The sequence below is a fragment of the Bombina bombina genome, chromosome 4 (assembly GCF_027579735.1).
Source record: "Bombina bombina isolate aBomBom1 chromosome 4, aBomBom1.pri, whole genome shotgun sequence".
In the NCBI taxonomy this organism is placed as follows: Eukaryota; Metazoa; Chordata; class Amphibia; order Anura; family Bombinatoridae; genus Bombina; species Bombina bombina.
The window spans coordinates 996315589-996333965 of NC_069502.1; the positions used below are offsets into that span (position 1 = coordinate 996315589).

The following is an 18377-nucleotide window of genomic DNA, read 5'->3' on the forward strand; positions in this document are numbered from 1 at the left end:
TGCTACAACTATTGTGAGTACCATCTTATCTCAATATCCTGCAATTATTGCTTAGACAATACTAGGCCATATAGGCACCTTGTCTTTTTTGTCATTTGATACAGACAACATATTACCGGAGTTTGGTCCCCTGGGTGACTGCTAGAGATCCCAGACTGCCTCTATAGCACTAATTGAGGTGCTCTAATAAATGTGAGTTCAATCCACGTACATCTCAATATATATCTTTGGACCAAACAATATTGGGCCATGTGGCGCATCTGTCTTCTTTTATCTTTGTAGATTGCGGCTTTGGATCCCGGCCTGGATCTCTACAGATGGCTGCCTTGATCTTCACTCCAGAGACTTTCAGTATACAATATTGAGAGACTTTTTACTATTATATCACTGTTTTAATTATGTCTATATTATACTGAGAGACTACATGCTTAGGAATTGACACTTGTGCAATAATATTTTTATATCTTTCTCTTAAGAGGTTGTGTGATAAATCTTTTGTCTATTCAGGTTATTTCACCTGCATACTACTAATATTGTATACCACTCCATTTCTTCTTTCTCTTAGGAGGTTGTAGTCTATTTATGTGATTATCAGACTTGGTGCATTTAACATCAAGCAATATATTTTGTTATTTTCTATTTTATATATTCTCATATATCTCTCCATTTGAGGTTAATTCATATATATTTTGATCCGGCCTATACCAAAGGGTTTAGAAGATTGAGTAAAGTCACCTCTTATATAGTCTAGTCCACACTAGGGCGCCCCCTACTTTTTGTACTTCTTCCTTTCGAGGTTGATAAGATGAGCAGCGCCTTGAGTCCCTTAAGGGGGATTAGCCGCGTGTTACAAGACCATGTTTTAGCTCCCTCTGTGTTTTTCAAACTTGGGGTTTCGCCTGGGTCTATTACACTCTCTTTCATGGTCGAATACTTGGGTATTCTATGGGCACGCATGGAGAGGACTTTGCCTCTTTAGTTGCGTTCCATGCTTGCAGGATGTTGGAGAGATGGGGTTTTTTTGGTCTCCGTGCCCAGTATTATCCCGGTTTTCGCCTGGTATAGGCATGGCCTCCTTCCCTGTTTGGGTTCATTTGGGTCTCTGATTCTGAGCCCACTCTTGGAGGTGCTGTTTTTTGCATTGAGGGACTTTTCGGTTTCCTCGGTCTTGTTCCCTTTGGGGTTTTTGGCTGGTTTACCCTTCATTTGTGAATAGTGGGGGACCATCGGTTGGGCGACGGTGTCTCTTGGTGGACTGTTGGATCAGTCTAGTCCATTTTGCCGTCTCTGAATTGGCTCTGGACTGACTGCGAGTCATTGTCACTGGGGCTTTTCTTTTGAAATTATTTTTTCTCAGCTTCTGATGAAGCAGGATTTTTTATTGGGTAGAGGTTCAGGCCTGGTGCCCTTGGTATGGGCTGCCTATTGTACCCTCCCGTCTTGGCATTCAGTGTCCTCTATAGCTTGGGTATTGTTTTCCCAAAAGTAATGAATGCAGCTGTGGACTCTTTCCATTTATGAAGAAAAACATAAATTATGCTTACCTGATCATTTCCTTTTCTTCTGATGGAAAGGGTCCACAGCTCCCCACCCGTCATTTTATGTGGGGCGTCCTTGTTATTCTTCTGGCACCTTTCACCCTGATATTTCTTCTACTGTTCCTTGTTCCTCGGCAGAATGACTGGGGGATGAGGGGAGTGGGAGGAGTGTTTAAGCCTCTGGCTGGGTTGTCTTTGCCTCCTCCTGGTGGCCAGGTTCTGATTTCCCAAAAGTAATGAATGCAGCTGTGGACTCTTTCCATCAGAAGAAAAGGAAATTATCAGGTAAGCATAATTTATGTTTACTCTTAAGGGTCTCTGCTACCCTGGTTTTTAATCTGGGAACGTTCCAGTGTTTGTAAAAAGTCGACCAATAGATGTCCAGACTGACTACCATCAATTGTTCCAGTCTCACCGTGATACTTTGGAAGTATCCTGTAAGCTGACAACTGTGAGCGTTAGCCTGCCTGTCTGCACTCCGCTAAACCCGGGTGCCATCACAAATTGTGAGTTTTATGTCACTGTTTATTATCTATGTTCCATACGGAGTTCACTATGAGTTGCCCCTTTTCTTTTTAATGTCTTTACTACCCATTCTCCAGCTTTGCACAACCAACATTGTTATATTAATATACTTTATAACATTTAAATGTCTAAATTTCTGCCTTTTTTTCTAAGCCACTACAGACAGCCTCTTATCACATGCTTTTTCTATTTGCTTTTCACAACAGAAGCTAAAATTTTTCAATAGATAATAGTCAGGTGATCAGGGGGCTGTCAAAAGAGGCTTAGATGCAAGGTAATAAGAGGTTAAAAGTATATTAATATAACCATTTTGACTTTGCAAAACTGGGGAATGGGTAATAAAGGGATTATCTATCTTTTTAAACAATTAACAATTTTTAAGTTGACTGTCCCTTTAAAGTCTACATATTTATTTTTTTATGTCCACAAATGGTCCAGTTGATGAATTTTGTGTGGGTATAAAGATATCAGAGTAACTAATCTTGTTTATAAACACTGTTTTGCATGGGATTCACCTGTTTCTGTAAATAGTTTTAGTACTTTGACCCACAACTAAAATCTAAACAGTGTACAAGAGCTTGTTTTGTTACTAAACAATGAATTCCCTCCCCTCCTAAGCAGCAAGCTATTGTTCTACCTGAAACCATTTATTTTCTGTTTATTTTGACCCTTTTTAGTAATTCCTGTGGTAAATACTTGCTAGGAGACAGACTTGGATCAAAATGCAAATGTCCCAGCAAGACCGTTAATCCTGATGTTCAATCTTTTGAGACTGAGTTGGAAAAATATTTCTGCTAGGTAAGAGAGACCTGACCTAATTTGTTATAGTAGGATTATACAATTAATTAGACAACAATGGTTTTATTGTTGTAGTCTTAGAGAAATGGTTTATATTTTTGGGCTGTATTACAGCATGGATTATTCATTGTAATATGCAGACTTACAATCTAAAATGTGGTATTCAGCAGATATCTATACTTGAGCAAATTAAAAGGACATAACTCAGAGTTGAAATCTGTCAACTTTAAAAAAAAAAAAATTGATGTTGTGTTATATGTTTGAATGGGGATATTTGGGACATATGCAGATATGCTTTGTGCCCAGTAAAAGCTATCAATGCAATTGTGCCAACTTTTGATAGAAGCTTTTTTTTTTACTTATGTGAGTGTATTTGAAATGCTTCTTTTAAAATCTGAAATGCATTTGTTTACATTTGTTTTGAATTTTCTGGCCCCTTTATTTGTCTGAAAGGGTAGTCATGTAGTGTGGATCACTATTTTAGAAGCATTAAGTGACCATTAAATACAGTAAGAATTGCATAATGAAATGACAATGGGATAGCACTTACTTTAACTTTCCAACAAGCTGTGAACTCTTGCACATGCTACGTTGTTTGCTCACTTACCAGTAGTCCTCAAAGTGTACACCTTTTTTAGTTCCATTTTCCCTTGGACCACAAAATCTTTTGCACACATTAATAGTTCTGCTTTTGACCGGGGGCTAAAAACTAAGACACACTTTTGAATCTTTTTAAAACTGGTTTACTTTATAACAAATGCAGTGATGGCTAGACTTGTGAGGATGGCTAGAATTGTGAAAGCTAACAGACACACTGCAATTTCGTGAATCACATCAGAATTCAACCTTGGTGCAGAGAAAAACATATTGCAATGTAACATTAAGCACACCTTGTCGCAGATGGGCTACAACAGCCGGCGGCCACATTGGGTGTCCTTATCAGAAGAACAAGAAAGCACGCATTCTGTGGGCACAACGTCACCACCATTGGACCATCGAAGACTGGGATAAAGGTCGCTTGGTCTGACGATTCAAAGTTCCTAGTGCATGATTTTGATGGCAGTCTCCGAATGTGGTGAAAACGGCATGAATCCGTGGACCCATCATTTCTGATAAACACTGTGCAAGGTGGTGCTGGCGGAGTGATGGTGTGGGGAATGTTTTCCTGGCACATGTTGGGTCAGTTGATACCCCTAGATTCATGTATGTAAACATTGTTGCTGACCAAGTGCATCCATTCATGTTGACCGTTTATCCTTAGGCAGACCATTACTTCCAGCAGGATAATGCGCTGGTGCACAAAGCCTGCCTCACAATGGGATGGATCCTTGAACCAGTATTACCCTAATGTTTTCCCCCAAGGCAGAACCTGCTGTGATCTGAGATGTCATCGCAGAAAATGCAGCATGTCTGCAGAAAGAATGGGACACATGTAGGAACTGTTGAGCTCTTTCGCTTTGCATCTCTGCTCCGCATCAGGCTGTTCTCTTCAAACAGTGCTGTGCTCTGGCTGCACTGTGTAAATTTTCCATAACCGTGCAACCGAAGAGAAGAACTGTTTGAAGAGAACAGTCAAATATGCATCAGGACTGGCTCTCGTGGATTTTTACAACCCCCCCTTAACCTTTCCTGGTCTGCCAAGCTGTGACTCCTGAATGTAAGACATTCTTGTGAGCAATGCACCTTTTTTACTATATTATGTGATATTAGACCAAGAGCATAGGAACCAAATTTATTCGAGACATTTTTAAAAATTCACTTTTTTTTTCTCTCTCTCTGCAGCTAATTTGCAATGAGATTTTCAACTGCTTCAATATTTTAAAAATTTGCTTTATTCTCCATTTGATCAACACATTGCAATTGAGACGGTGCTTTAGTGTAACTGCCTAATATTAATTGAATTTAATTTCCAAATGACCTGCAGAAATTTTTTCACCAAAATATTTTTATTCTAGAAAGTTTTTTAAAAGTTCTGCATCTGAGGTTTTATCAGTGCTAGGTATTTGTGTTATGTTATACAAATAATAAATAACACAATTAATAAGTCATTATACAGTCATGCTTGGGTGAGTTTAGTAAATGTAAATTCAAAATAATTAACACCATGCTGGCTTTTAACGTGTAGATTTGCACCTGTTGCACTTGTTACCGGTTTGTATAAGAATGCTAATTGATACATACATTTTTGTTCTTTTGTTCAGTTGCCTTGCCTGCATACAGTAACCTTTACCCCTTTTGTGTATGCTTTGGTTACTAAGGTATTCATTAGGAGAGTGTATGCTGGTATATACTTCATATAGGTTTACCTTCAGTTATCAAGATTAGTAGAAAGGACACAATTTAAAGCTCTGTCTGCTCAAGTTTGAATCATACTGTACTTATGGGTCGTTTAAAGTGATGGTAAGCTTTCTCCTTTTTAAAACCAGATCCGGAATGTTAGTGATATTTTAGATGGAATTTATTTCATCAGTTATAATGAAGATGCGCTATAACTTTTTAATATAGGTAAAAAAATGTCAAATGTTCCGCCATCCACTTCTAAAGTCCTTTTTTTTTTTTCTTTCTGTGAGCTAACGGTTTGAATTGTCCACAGATATGGTAATACATACATATGGTGTATATCTATGTATACTGGCATACCTCATTTATTGCGCTTTGCAGATATTGCTCTTTTTACAAATTTGTGGCAACCCTGAGCAAGTCTATCGCGCCATTGTTAAAACATTATATACATAAACACATGAATACACACAGATCGAGAAATCAATATCACCAGCAAAAAGATTGATCATTGAAGGCTCGGATGATGGTTATCATTTTTTAGCAATAAAGTAATATAATTTTTTTTTAAGACATGTAATTGTGCACTTAATAGTCTATAGTATAGTGTAAATATAACTATTTTTTATATGCACTGGGAAACAGTGTGACTCACTTTCTAATGCAACTATTTTATTTAGTCGATTGGTGTTTGTGTATGCAACTCGTGATTGGTTCACCATTTGCTTCCTACTGAAAAGCTGCAATGCATTTTTTCTGTGTTTATGATTTTAACCCACTTGCAGAAGTTAAACACACAGTGACAAATATGCATTCATTTAATGGGACATAGACGTGCAAAATAAAAATGCTTTCATATGTTATTGTTTGTATATAACTACTAGTGCTGCTGAACACCACTGGTGAGCCACAAATCACTAGCTTGCGCCTAGTAATGCATTGCTGATTAGCATATGTGTATATGCTTAAAAAAAAAAAACTTTGGATACCATAAGAATGTTAATGTGATTATAGAAGTGAATTTATTATTTTCCTAAAAATAATTTGCTGTACCTGAACAGTTAGTTTAATTTTCACTTTCGCTTCCCTTTTAATAAACCTACGGTCTATCAATAAGACCAGATAATGTAGCCGACTCCTTACTATTGTATATTTCTGACTTCCTGCATCTTGACCATTTTGTGATTGTTTCTATGTGGAGTGTCATGTTTGCTTGAACCTTTATTGTACTGTCATGGAGAAAAGTAGAATGTGTACACACTCCATTGTCTCCCTACACAAGGCGAGCGCCTGGTCAGATTATGCTGGAAACTCTCTCAGAATAAAAAGACAAGTATTGGTAAGCAGTATGTTGCTTCTTTTTACTAACGATAAGGAATTATTACCTTTTTATTAGTGCTGGAGACTTGCTGTACTTGTGGCACAGAGAATTGATTGGCAATAATATATTTATTTGTGAAGTTGGAAAAACAAAGTTCATTATAAAATAGTTTTTTGTAATCTTATTTTTATTGAGGCACAGTTAAGTGTTGGGGAAAAATGATATTCTCTAAAAGAATGTTACTGTAAGTTCGGATGTTCAGTATAGCACTGTATAAAAAAATATTACATTGTTGCTACTATATAGGCTGGGGAGTGTGCACAACCTTGAGCACTATCTTTGTATGCGATCATGAAAAGAAGTTTAGTTAAGCAAAGGATAGAGAGAGAGAAATGCATTTTTAAATTGTGGTTTCTGTATCATGACAGTTTTAATTTTGACTTATGTCTCCCTTTAAATCAAATGCATTAATTGTAAGCTATCTTGTGGAATTTTTTATGTGTAAAAATGTTCATTGTTTTTTAGTAGGTTTAGCAGGTTTTGGTTAAATAAAATAGAAAGTTAGCTATATTGACAATCCCTGGTTTGAAATATATCCTTCCAATCGTACGGTCACCTGTGTGTAGGAGCAGCAGTTCTCCTGTGGCCCCCTCAGTGGCCGTTGTTGAACTTAAAATGGGGGGGGGGGGGTAACAGGTGGTAATAAAGAAGGTTTCTAGATGTGTGTTGGAACCGCCACTAAGTCTCCCTTATGCAAAGGACAGCCTCCAGAACAAACTTTTATAGTGCAAAATTAGTCGCACCCGAAAATTTGGATAATTCTTCCTTTTTTTTTTATTTTCATAATAATGTTTATTATCAGTAATAAAAGGGGAGAGAAACCCATTTTTTTCATGATTCAGACAGATATATATAGTCAAATTTGCTTCATTCTCATGGTATTCTTTGCTAAATAGAAATCTAGATAGATAGCATGTAAGTTTGGAGCACTACATGGCCGGAACTAGTGCTGCCACGTAGTGCCCTTGCTAATGTATAATAATGTTGCAAAACTACTGCCAAATAGTACTGCAGGCATGTGCATACTCCTGAGCTTACCTTCCTGCTTTTCAACAAAGGTAAACTAGAAAATATGATAATAGAAGTACATTGGAAAGTTGTTTAAAGTTGTATGTTCTCTCTGAATTATGAAATAAAAACTTTGTTATATGCACCTTTTTATTCATGAGAAACTAAAAAGGTGTAAGGAGGGTAACCATTTATTTCTGTGAAAAATTTATTTAAACTTTTTGCATATATAGATTTTACAAAATGGACTGAAAGCTAATGTCCCAGATTTTTGGAGAGCTCTGCACACTTTAAATTCTTAGCATTCTCTCATGCAAAAGTGCAAAAATCTCATAAATGCATTTAACCCTGTTTAAGATAGATTTGTTGGTGCTCTCGCTACAACAAAAGTGCCTTAAGGCAAGATTGCTGATTGGAGAACCATTCAAACCTTTAGCTCACAGAAACATTAACTTTTGAAGTATGCAGTGGAGCATTTGGGGTATTTGAATTTCATATCTATATTAAAAAGTACATTGTTATCTATATGACACACATTAACTAGCACTGTCTAGCTGTTAAAAACGGTCAAAATGCACTGAGATAAGAGGCGGCCTTAGAAATTAGCATATGAGCCTACATAGGTTTAGCTTTCAACAAAGAAAACAAAGCATATTTAATGATAAAAGGAAATTGGAAAGTTGTTTAAAATTGCTTGTCCTATTGTAAGAAATTACACTTAAAGAAGTATCTTATGTTAAAAGCTATTCACGTCGCAAAATTAATATATACATATATCAATAATGGGCCCTGTGCAAACGGATCTATATACAATCTCCTGTATATCTATCTGACCCTCCAAGAACAGACAACAATACAGGTATACCTCACTTTACAGCGCTTCACTTTACAGCGCTTCGCTAATACAGCGCTTTGGGGAGCTGAAGTTCAACCTCCAAAGATTTTGAAACAGTGCTGTAATCATCATGAGATTGCAAGAAAAGGGACTTTTCCATTTTGTTATGCTCAGTTCACTCTGTTTACAGCATTACAGTGCAATCTGTGTCTGAGTGGTATAGTCTGACAAATTTTACTACAGTCATTGTCACTATTTTACAGGTACAGTATTTATTGAGCACTGTGCTGTGCTAGTGTTAAACTAAATGCAGCACTATTGCACTCCTAATATATGTTAGTTCAAACATGTTTTCAAGTTTTTAAACACACTGGCAAGTGAAAAGAAAGCTAAAACTGCCTTGTTTCACTTTAAGGCGGTTTTCACTTTACAGCGGGGCTCCGGTCCCTAACCCGCTGTATGAGAGGGGTATACCTGTACTTCCTTCATAATAATCAATCACACATTTATTAAAGAAAGATAAATATCAAGATTCCTTATTATTGCTTACAAGGTTAAAACACAGAAAAACTATTTTTAACAGAGAAATAGTAAATAAAATTATATTACCCCGTTTGCTTCAACTGTGGTAGGGTTTAGGTCATGGAGTGTAACCTGTTTTCCCTTCTGGAGAGGCACTCTGAATACCCTATTCTCATACTGATTATTATACCCTTTAAACTGCTGATAAACAATATTGGCAACGTTCCAAACAATGTATTGTGGGTTATTTGAAGCCTTTGCAGTGCCAGTCACTCCCCATATACATATATGTTATATGCTTGCTTACTGACTAGATCAGCATTACATCATGCCTGGTGTTAAAATAGTCAGGACACACTAACCTCTCTCTTTCTACAGTGATATCATTTTATACATATTAAAATCTTACACTATCTGAATCATTAAAGTTTAATTTTGACTAGACTGTCCCTTTAAGATAATGCCCTTTAAAATGATTTGATGAAATAGTGCATGTTGAAATCCCTAATGTTCTGGTTTACACTTGTCTACAGCAGCTTGCGCACACACACATAATCTGGCTATCGCAGGATTTCTGTTATCAAAACTTGATGATCCACTCCTGATCACTATCATTATATTCATGTACATACACTATTAGTTGTCAGCTTATTTCAGACATTGGCTCCTGTCTTGTCATGAGAGAGATCGATATATATATATATATATATATATATATATATACACATACATACATACATACATACATACATACATACATACATACATACATACATACATACACTCTCTCTATTTCTTTTACAAGATATGCCGAGTCCACGGGTTTCATCCTTACTTGTGGGATATTCTCCTCCTGCTAACAGGAAGTGGCAAAGAGCACCACAGCAGAGCTGTTACATAGCTCCTCCCCTAACTCCTCCCCCCAGTCACTCTCTTTGCCTATACTAGTAATAGGAAGGGTAAAGTGATAGTGGTGACAAAATGATAGTTTTTAATTTCTCCAATCAAGATATTTTTTATTTTAAATGGTACCGGTGAGTACTAATTTTAATCAGGGAGGATATGGAAGAAGATTTCTCCCTGAAATCAATGATCTTAGCAGCAGTTACTAGAGTCAGTTATGGTTCCCACAAATCTGAAGGTAATATGAAGAAAACCTTTTCAGTGTGGAGGACAGTCTCATGCATTAAGCAGCTTTTGAGGTATGTGTCAGCCTATTTTTTCTGAGGAAACCTTGTATATCAGAATTGGCTGTATTAAGTTCCTTATAAGGAAAAGGGTAAGCAGTAGTCCTAATTGTAAAGGGGAGTTACTGTCCTACTGGGTGTTTTTTTCTTTATTGCAATATAATTGGCACTGGGACCTTTTATTCATAAACTTATGACACAAAAGTAAAAGAAATGTATTTATATATATTTATTTCATTTTAAAACTGTTTGGGGATCACTTGGCTGTTTATAATTGCTTCCCATGCGGTATTTAAATTTCTAAGTGCGACGTCCATTGTGGGCGGGGCCTATTTTCGCGTCTCAGTTGCGCAGTTTACTCTGAAGGAGACAGCAGACATTAGCTCCAGTTGGGCCCTATCTGTGTTTTACACTATCCGGATTGGTGTCTATTCATTTGGCAGTTCTCTGGGGGCAGGTAGGCGCCACAGCAGACCCCTGCGAGGTGCAGGGGGTCATTATTTAGAAAATTGTATTTTTCTTATTTGATGTTCCTGTAGAGAGTAAATTCAATAGTTGCACATGAATTCAATAATTTTTGGAAAAATTATACATCCATACATAAGTTTTTAAACGTTCATAGACGTTTTGAAGCATATTTGAGGATAATATGTGTGCTTTTATTTCTTAAAGGCACAGTACTCGTTTTTTGCAAATCGTTTTTTGTTAATTAATAAACTATTTACCAACTGTTGTGGTTATTACTACTTTGTTCAACATGTCTGACATTGAGAATACTCATTGTTCTATATGTTTTGAAGCCATTGTGGAACCCCCTCTTACTTTGTGTACCTCTTGTACTGATAGAGCCTTACAATGTAAAGAACATATTTTAGGAAATGAAAGTGTGTCTAAGGATGATTCTCAGTCTGAAGAGAATCGGGATATGCCATGTAATTTTCCTCAAGTGTCCCAACTTTTAACACTCTCACAAGTGACACCTAGTACATCTAGTGCGTCTAATTATTTTTCTTTGCAAGATATAGCTACAGTTATGTCAACTACTCTCAATGAGGTATTTTCTAAACTGCCAGTTTTGCAGGGTAAACGCAGTAGGCCAGGTATTAATGTAAATACTGAACCCTCTGATGCCTTATTAACTATTTCCAATGTACCCTCACAATGCTCTGAATTGGGGGTTAGGGAATTATTGTCTGAAGGTGAAATTTCAGATTCAGAAAATATTTTACCTCAGACAGATTCGGACTTAACGTCCTTTAAATTTAAAATTGAACACCTTCGTATGTTACTCAGGGAGGTCCTAGCAACTCTGAATGATTGTGAACCCATTACAATTCCTCCAGAAAAATTGTAAGATGGATAAATATCTAGAAGTTCCTACTTACACTGATGTTTTTCCGATTCCAAAAAAATTTCGGAAATTGTTAGAAAGGAATGGGATAGGCCAGGTATACCGTTCTCTCCCCCTCCTAATTTTAAGAAAATGTTTCCCATATCAGATACCATTAAGGACTCTTTGCAAACGGTCCCTAAGGTGGAGGGAACAATATCTACTCTAGCTAAGTGTACAACTATACCTATTGAAGATAGTTGTGCTTTCAAAGACCCTATGGATAAAAAATTAGAGGGTCTTCTAAAGAAATTATTTATTCACCAGGGTTTCTTGTTACAACCTGCTGCCTGCATTATTCCAGTAACTACGGCGGCGGCTTTTTAGTTTGACGCCCTTGAAGAGTCTCTGAAAGTAGAGACGCCCCTAGACGACATTTTAGACTGAATTAAAGCTCTCAAATTAGCTAATTCTTTTATCACTGATGCTGTTTTTCAGATTTCTAAATTGGCAGCAAAAAATGCAGGTTTTGCAATATTGGCGCGCAGAGCGCTATGGTTAAAATCGTGGTCTGCTGATGTATCATCAAAGTCTAAACTGTTAACTATTCCTTTCAAGGGTAAAACTCTGTTTGGCCCTGAATTGAAGGAAATCATTGTGGACATTACTGGAGGTAAAGGCCATGCCCTACCTCAAGATAAACCTCTTAGGAAGGGTAAACAAAATAATTTCCGTTAATTTCGAAATTTCAGAGGAGTACCCTCTGCATCCTCTTCCACCAATAAGCAGGAAGGAAATTTTGGAGACCTAATCAGACCTGCAATAAGAGTAAACAAACCAAAAAGCCCGCTACTGCTACCAAGACAACATGACGGGGCAGCCCCCGATCCGGGACTGGATCTAATAGGGGGCAAACTTTCTCTCTTTGCTCAGGCTTGGGCAAGGGATGTGCAGGATCCCTGGGCATTAGAAATTGTGACCCAGGGGTATCAACTGGAATTCAAAAATTTTCCCCCAAGAGGGAGATTTCATCTTTCACGTTTGTCTGTAGACCAGACAAAAAGAGAGGCGTTCTTACATTGTGTAAAAGAATTCTATTCCATGGGAGTAATTTTTCCAGTTCCAAAACTGGGACAGGGGTTTTACTCGAACCTTTTCGTGGTTCCAAAAAAAGAGGGAACTTTCAGACCTATTTTGGATTTAAAGTTCCTGAACAAATTTCTCAGGGTCCCATCGTTCAAGATGGAGACTATTCTAACAATCTTACCAATGATCCAGGAGGATCAATACATGACCACCGTGGACCTGAAGGATGCGTATCTTCACATTCCTATCCACAAAGATCATCATCAGTTTCTAAGGTTTGCCTTTCTGGAAAAGCATTATCAGTTTGTGGCCCTTCCCTTTGGGTTGCACACAGCTCCAAGAATCTTCACAAAGGTGCTAGGGTCCCTTCTGGCAGTCCTCAGGCCACGGGGTATAGCAGTAACGCCCTATCTTAACAATATTTTGGTTCAGGCATCAACTTATCTGACCAAATCTCACACGGACACTGTGCTGTCCTTTCTAAGAACTCACGGTTGGAAAGTGAATATAGAAAAGAGTTCACTTGTTCCACAAACGAGAGTTCCATTCTTGGGAACTCTGATAGACTCGGCAGACATGAAAAATTTTCTGTCAGAGGTCAGAAAATCAAAAATTCTAAATACCTGCCGAGCTCTTCAGTCCTTTCCTCGGCCATCAGTGGCACAGTGTATGGAGGTCATTGGATTAATGGTAGCAGCGATGGACATCGTTCCGTTTGCTCGCTTTCATCTCAGGCCACTGCAACTGTGCATGCTCAGACAGTGGAATGGGGATTATGCAAATTTATCTCCTCAGACAAATCTGGATCAAAAGACCAGAGACTCTCTTCTTTGGTGGTTGTCACAGGATCATCTGTCCCAAGGAATGTGCTTCTGCAGACCATCATGGGTTAATAGTGACAACGGACGCCAGCCTCTTGGGCTGGGGGGCAGTCTGGAATTCCCTGAAGGCTCAGGGAACTTGGACTCCAACGTCTGGCGGATGTCCCAGACTTTCAGTCTTTTTGTCAGGCTTTAATCAGAATCAAGCCTTTTTTTTTAAATCTGTTGCTCCACCTTGGAGTCTGAACTTAGTTCTTAAGGTTCTTCAAGGGGTTCCGTTTGAACCCATGCATTCCATAGATATTAAATTGTTATCTTGGAAAGTTTTATTTTTAGTTGCTATCTCTTCTGCTCGAAGAGTTTCTGAGCTTTCTACATTACAATGTGATTCGCCTTATCTTATGTTTCATTCTGTTAAGGTGGTTTTACGCACTAAACCTGGATTCCTTCCTAAGGTTGTTTCAGATAAGAATATTAATCAGGAAATTGTTGTTTCTTCCTTGTGTCCTAATCCTTCTTTTAAGAAGGAACGTCTATTACATAGCTTGGATGTGGTCCGTGCTTTAAAGTTTTACTTACAAGTGACCAAGGATTTCAGACAAACATCCTCTCTTTTTGTAGTTTTATTCTGGAAAACGTAAGGGTCAAAAAGCTACGGCTACCTCTCTCTCTCTCTTTTTGGCTGAAAAGCATCATCCGCCTGGCATATGAGACTGTAGGACAGCAGTCTCCTGAAAAAATTACGGCTCATTCTACTAGAGCTGTGGCTTCCACATGGGCTTTTAAAAACGATGCTTCTGTTGAACAGATTTGTAAGTCTGCAACTTGGTCCTCCCTTCATACTTTTTCCAAATTTTCCAAATTTGATACTTTTGCTTCTTCTGAGGCTATCTTTGGGAGAAAGGTTCTTCAAGCAGTGGTGCCTTCCGTTTAGGTTCCTGTCTTGTCCCTCCCATTCATCCGTGTCCTAAGCTTTGGTATTGGTATCCCACAAGTAAGGATGAAACCCGTGGACTCTGCATATCTTGTAAAAGAAAAGGAAATTTATGCTTACCTGATAAATTGATTTATTTTACGATATGCCGAGTCCACGGCCCATCCTGTCATTTTAAAACAGGATTTATTTTATTTTTTCAAAACAGTCACCTCTGCACCTTTTAGCTTTTCCTTTCTCTTCCTATACCTTCGGTCGAATGACTGGGGGAGGAGTTGGGGGAGGAGTTATGTAAAAGCTCTGCTGTGGTGCTCTTTGCCACTTCCTGTTAGCAGGAGGATAATATCCCACAAGTAAGGATGAAACCCGTGGACTCTGCATATCGTAAAAGAAATCAATTTATCAGGTAAGCATAAATTTCCTTTTCTCTTGTTAAGTGTATCCAGTCCACGGATCATCCATTACTTGTGGGATATTCTCCTTCCCAACAGGAAGTTGCAAGAGGATCACCAACAGCAGAGCTGCTATATAGCTCCTCCCCTCACTGCCATATCCAGTCATTTTCTTGTTCTAGTTTTTTAACTTCAATCAAAAGTTTGTTATTTTTAAATGGTACCGGAGTGTACTGTTTCATCTCAGGCAGCATTAGAAGAAGAATCTGCCTGTGATTTCTATGATCTTAGCAGAAGTAACTAAGATCCACTGCCGTTCTCACATATTCTGAGGAGTGAGGTAACTTCAGAGTTGGAAGGTTTTCCTGCAATAAGGTATGTGCAGTTAATATATTTCTAGGGATGGAATTTGCTAGAAAAATGCTGCTGATACTGGATTAATGTAAGTTAAGCCTTAAATGCAGTGATAGCGACTGGTATCAGGCTTATTAACAGAGATACATACTCTTATAAAAGCGTAATATAAAACGTTTGCTGGCATGTTAATCGTTTTTATATATGTTTGGTGACAAAACTTATTGGGGCCTAGTTTTTTTCCACATGGCTGGCTTGATTTTTGCCTAGAAACAGTTTCCTGAAGCTTTCCACTGTTGCAATATGAGTGGGAAGGGCCTATTTTAGTGCTTTTCTGTGCAGATAAAAATACTGAAAGACATTCAGCTTCCCTCTGCATGATACAGGACATCTCTGAAGGGCTCAAAAGGCTTCAAAGTCGTGTTTGAGGAGGGTAACAATCACAGTAGACTGTGGCAGTTGTTGTGACTGTGTTTAAAAAAACGTTTTTGTCATTTATTATTCTGTTTTTGTTATTAAGGGGTTAATCATCCATTTGCAAGTGGGTGCAATGCTCTGCTGACTTGTTACATACACAGTGAAAAAAGGCAGTTACACTAACAAAAATTTTAGTTATTTCAAATTTTGTCAAAATTTGTTTCTCTTAAAGGCACAGTAACATTTTTTTATATTGCTTGTTAACTTGCTTTAAAGTGTTTTCCAAGCTTGCTAGTCTCATTGCTAGTCTGTACAAACATGTCTGAAACAGAGGATACTTGTTCATTATGTTTAAAAGCCATGGTGGAGCCCCATAGGAGAATGTGTACTAAATGTATTGATTTCACCTTAAACAGTAAAGATCAGTCTTTATCTATAAAAGAATTGTCACCAGAGAGGGGTCTGTCGAGGGGGAGGTTATGCCGACTAACTCTCCCCACGTGTTGGACCCTTCGCCTCCCGCTCAAGGGACGCACGCTAATATGGCGCCAAGTACATCAGGGACGCCCATAGCGATTACTTTGCAGGACATGGCTGCAATCATGAATAATACCCTGTCAGCGGTATTATCCAGATTGCCTGAATTGAGAGGCAAGCGCGATAGCTCTGGGGTTAGACGAGATACAGAGCGCGTAGATGCTGTAAGAGCCATGTCTGATACTGCGTCACAATATGCAGAACCTGAGGACGGAGAGCTTCAGTCTGTGGTTGACGTCTCTGAATCGGGGAGACCTGATTCAGAGATTTCTAATTTTAAATTTAAGCTTGAGAACCTCTGTGTATTGCTTGGGGAGGTATTAGCTGCTCTGAATGACTGTGACACAATTGCAGTGCCAGAGAAATTGTGTAGGCTGGATAAATACTATGCAGGACAGTTGTGCTTTTTCAGATCCAATGGATAAAAAATTAGAGGGTTACCTTAAGAAAATGTTTATTCAACAAGGTTTTATTTTACAGCCCCTTGCATGCATTGCGCCTGACACTGCTGCAGCGGCATTCTGGTTTGAGGCCCTGGAAGAGGCCATCCATACAGCTCCATTGACTGAAATTGTTGACAAGCTTAGAACTCTTAAGCTAGCTAATTCATTTGTTTCTGATGCCATTGTTCATTTGACTAAACTAACGGCTAAGAATTCCGGATTCGCCATCCAGGCGCGTAGGGCGCTATGGCTCAAATCCTGGTCAGCTGATGTGACTTCAAAGTCTAAAGTACTCAACATTCCTTTCAAGGGGCAGACCTTATTCGGGCCTGGTTTGAAAGAAATTATTGCTGACATTACTGGAGATAAGGGTCATACCCTTCCTCAGGAAAGGGCCAAATCAAAGGCCAAACAGTCTAATTTTCGTGCCTTTCGAAATTTCAAGGCAGGTGCAGCATCAACTTCCTCTGCTTCAAAACAAGAGGGAACTTTTGCTCAATCCAAGCAGGCCTGGAAACCTAACCAGTCCTGGAACAAGGGCAAGCAGGCCAGAAAGCCTGCTGCTGCCTCTAAGACAGCATGAAGGAGCGGCCCCCTATCCGACAACGGATCTAGTAGGGGGCAGACTCTCTCTCTCTTCGCCCAAGAGATGTTCAGGATCCCTGGGCGTTGGAGATCATATCTCAGGGATATCTTCTGGACTTCAAAGCTTCTCCTCCACAAAGGAGATTTCACCTTTCAAGATTATCTGCAAACCAGATAAAGGAAGAGGCATTCCTAAGATGCGTACAAGATCTCCTTGTAATGGGAGTGATCCATCCAGTTCCGCGGACGGAACAAGGACAGGGGTTTTATTCAAATCTGTTTGTGGTTCCCAAAAAAGAGGGAACCTTCAGACCAATTTTGGATTTAAAGATCCAAATTCCTCAGAGTTCCATCATTCAAGATGGAAACTATTCGAACCATTTTACCCATGATCCAAGAGGGTCAGTACATGACCACAGTGAACTTAAAGGATGCCTACCTTCACATTCCGATTCACAAGAATCATCATCAGTTCCTGAGGTTTGCCTTTCTAGACAGGCATTACCAATTTGTAGCTCTTCCATTCGGGTTGGCTACAGCCCCAAGAATTTTTACAAAGGTTCTGGGCTCACTTCTGGCGGTCCTAAGACCGCGAGGCATAGCGGTGGCTCCTTACCTGGACGATATCCTGATACAGGCGTCAAGCTTTCAAATTGGCAAATCTCATACGGAGATAGTTCTGGCATTCCTGAGGTCGCATGGGTGGAAAGTGAACGAAGAAAAGAGTTCTCTATCTCCTCTCACGAGGGTTTCCTTCCAAGGGACTCTAATAGATTCTGTAGAAATGAAAATTTACCTGACGGAGTCCAGGTTATCAAAACTTCTGAATGCTTGCCGTGTTCTTCACGCCATTCCGCGCCCCACGGTGGCTCAGTGCATGGAAGTAATCGGCTTAATGGTAGCGGCGATGGACATAGTGCCATTCGCGCGCCTGCATCTCAGACCGCTGCAATTATGCGTGCTCAGTCAGTGGAATGGGGATTACACAGATTTGTCCCCTCTACTAAATCTGGTTCAGGAAACCAGAGATTCTCTTCTCTGGTGGTTATCTCAGGCCCATCTGTCCAAGGGTATGACCTTTCGCAGACCATATTGGACAATTGTAATAACAGATGCCAGCCTTCTAGGTTGGGGTGCAGTCTGGAACTCCCTGAAGGCTCAGGGTTCATGGACTCAGGAGGAGAAACTCCTCCCAATAAATATTCTGGAGTTAAGAGCAATATTCAATGCTCTTCTGGCTTGGCCTCAGCTAGCAACACTGAGGTTCATCAGATTTCAGTCGGACAACATCACGACTGTGGCTTACATCAACCATCAAGGGGGAACCAGGAGTTCCCTAGCGATGTCAGAAGTCTCCAAGATAATTCGCTGGGCAGAGACTCACTCTTGCCACCTGTCAGCGAT

General features: G+C 39.1%; 1 protein-coding gene across 3 annotated transcripts in view; it reads left to right on the top strand.

Moving 5' to 3' along the window:
• The window catches only part of B3GNT2 (UDP-GlcNAc:betaGal beta-1,3-N-acetylglucosaminyltransferase 2), a 126914-nt gene that overhangs the window by 91094 nt on the left and 17443 nt on the right, over nt 1-18377 (top strand). The window contains exon 2 of one of the 3 annotated variants that reach the window (XM_053712057.1): nt 2741-2861. The exons of the other annotated variants lie outside the window; for them this stretch is intronic. The gene's annotated coding sequence lies outside the window, so the exon portion shown is untranslated. The remainder of the gene's footprint in view (nt 1-2740; nt 2862-18377) is intronic. 3 annotated transcript variants of the gene reach the window in all.